The following is a 3,270-nucleotide window of genomic DNA, read 5'->3' on the forward strand; positions in this document are numbered from 1 at the left end:
AGGTCAGAGAGCAACCAATGGACTTGTACGCATGCATATTAGCATAACCAATGGACACAGACACTGGGGAGGTGGGGGCTTGCCCGGGGTGGGAATGACTGGGAGGAGGGCAATTGGGGGGAAAAAGGAGACATATGTAAAACTTTGGACAATAAAAAATGAAATAAAAAAAAATATGAGTTTGAGGTTTAAAAAAATAGAAAAAAAGTTAAGGTGAAAACAGCAACAAGAGTGAAAAACACAACTCAAAGGAGAGTGGTTCAGACACAGTGTGTTGGGTCCCCGACCCCCAGGTATGTATAATCTGTCTTTTCTTCAAGCTAAAGCCAGTCCCTAGCTTAAGCCAGACCAGCAGGGACCTAGCTGTGCATCTAGATGTAATTTTTGGAACAGCATTTTGTCATAGCCTACCTTCAGGAATGGATTTTAGAACTTGGTGTTGGATTTATTCTAGAGATGTTAAGGATGTTGTTTATCGTATGTAGAGGAACAAAGAGGAATTTCCCTATGGGCTCAGTATCAGAATAGTTGTCTCTTTTAAATCACTCATAAATACACTGGCCAGATTATTATGACCACCCCATCAGTACTTCATTGACACTTCCTAAAATACTGAATATTGAAAACTTCCTAAGCAAATACTCTCAAGGTTTTTTTATTTGTATAACTAATTCACTTCATTGTACTGATGGGGTGGTCATAATAATATGGCCACTCAGTGTATATTTTCCCTTGATTTTATTATTTTTTTAAAATATATTTTTATTGATTTCAGAGAGGTAGGGTGAGGGAGAGAGAAATAGAAACATCAGTGATGAGAGAATCATTGATCGGCTGCCTTCTGCATGCCCCGTACTGCCTGAAACGCAGGCATATGCCCTTGACCGGAATCGAACCCAGGACCTTTCAGCCCACAGGCCGACGCTCTATCCACTGGGCCAAACCAGCTAGGGCTCCCTTGATTTTAAATAGAACATGCATATTGTAGAAAAAGAAATTTCAATGCAAAAATTACTGTGGACTGCCCTAACCAGTTTGGCTCAGTGGATAGAGCGTCGGCTGGCCTGCGGACTGAAGGATCCCAGGTTCGATTCTTGGTTGCAGGCAATCCCCCAGTAGGGGGTGTGCAGGAGGCAGCTGATCGATATTTCTCTCTCATCGATGCTTCTCTCTATACCTCTCCCTTCCTCTCTGTAAACAATAAAATATATTTTTAAAAAAATTACTGTGGACTAATACTAAAAATTAATCATATTGTAGCCAGTTTAGTGTCCTTGTGTTACAGGTTCTTTCTTAATGGAATCATGCTATTTAATTCTATTTGTTTTTTCAACTACTGCATCTTAAACATGTTTTCATGAAAGAGGCCTTAAATTCTTTCTGGAACAAAATATGATAGAAATTTTAGGTTTGTAATTTGACTACCCTTATGAACTGATACCCTCTTTTTAAAGCTTGTTACATAGCTACAATGATCAGAATCGTTCCAAGACTATTTACTGACAGCTCATTTAAAGTTTTGTTTTTAAGTAATTAATTATTGTTTCTCTACATTCCTTAGCTGGAATGCTTTTTCCTTCTCAAAATATGGCTTGTCTCAAATCTAAAATCCTCCCTAAAACCTTCCCTGTTGATTTTGGCTCCCCAGAACCTTCGAGTTTCCTGGCTGTTCACCACACAATTTCCCCAGTGGTGCATCCCAGCATTTTATTACTTGAGTCATTTTGTGTCTCCCAGGGATCGGTAAACTGTTTTCTGAATTCCCCACTATCTTAAGCATGAAGCTGCTATTTTGACTAACACCTTCATAGGAGACAGGATATTTGTCGTTAGTTTCTTAAATTTATAGTGCCTTATGGTGACTTAATAAGGAATTCTTACATTGAAATGCCAAGAGGTAGTCCTACTCACCTTTTCTGGTATGCCCTGGCACACAGGCTCTGCAAACCCTATTATGCTACATTAAAAAAATGCTCACAAGATCAATATGAGAAATGAACTTTGTGGTACCATAATTTCTATCTTAAAAAGGAATGAGATCTCAGTATATTTATGTGTACTTACATAAACAAAATAAAGAGAACTGTGATTACCTAGACTCAAAGTCCAAATAGGCTTTGAAAAACAATACTTTATAATTACTTAATATTCAAAATTTGATAATTATCATTCCATAATCAAAACAAGGTAGACAATACTTGGTCGCATTTATTTATTTATTCTTGGTAAAATGCAAGCAGAGGGGCCATCTACCTTTCAATAATGGAGACACTGGTATTTCGTATGAAGGAACAGCTTCATATTTTGTTGCCAAGTTATTTATATTAAAAGACTACATACGTTACCATCATGTTCTGCTCTCAATGGATGTTTCCCTCATCCTTCCTCTCTCAAAACCAATAAAAATATTTTTTTAAAAAACGACATACATTATTAAACAATACAAAAAAAAATAATGGTTGAATCTCCCCTTCAAAACCTTCCCCAACCCTCTATGTCCAAGATAACCACTGAACAATTTGGTATGTATCTCTCCAGACCACATAATGTTCTGCAACTTGATTATATCAGTACTCGAGGCCCGATGCACAAAATTCGTATAAGAGTAGGCCTTCCTTCCCCCAGCTGTTGGCACCAGCTTCTCTCTGGCACCTGGGACCTGGGCTTCCATTGCAGGCCTGGATTCATCTGGAGGATGTCTGGTCTAATTAGCATACTACGCTTTTATTATTATAGATATCACAGACAGCTTCCCATATTAGCAATAAGGATCTCCCATACCCCTTTTTATGGTCACAACGCTGAAATTCTTCAGTGTTATTCCATTAGAGATTGTTGTTAGATCAATTAAGTACTCTTTCAGGGAAGTCTTTCTTGATTTACTTAGACCAGCGGTTGCCAACAGTTGGTCTGCGGACCACTGGTGGTCCGTGAGGTCTGAAAGGTTGGTGACCACTGACTTAGACCATCTTTCCTGTAAGGATTTATAACATAAAGGATGTGTGCACCCTACCTCTTCGTTTTTCAAGGAATCTGAGTGTAATGTCAGTTGAGACTGGCCAACCAAAATCCCCTTTTCCCATCAGCACTACGATTACCGTATTTGCCGGCGTATAAGACGACTGGGCGTATAAGACGACCCCCTAACATTTCCACTCAAAATACAGAGTTTGTTATATACTCGCCGTATAAGACTACCCCCTCTTCCGCACACCTTCCACACACCAAATAAAAGGTAAAACAATATCAGATTTGATTTTAACATTTTAA

The sequence above is a fragment of the Myotis davidii genome, unplaced genomic scaffold, assembly GCF_000327345.1.
Source record: "Myotis davidii unplaced genomic scaffold, ASM32734v1 scaffold299, whole genome shotgun sequence".
Lineage (NCBI taxonomy): Eukaryota > Metazoa > Chordata > Mammalia > Chiroptera > Vespertilionidae > Myotis > Myotis davidii.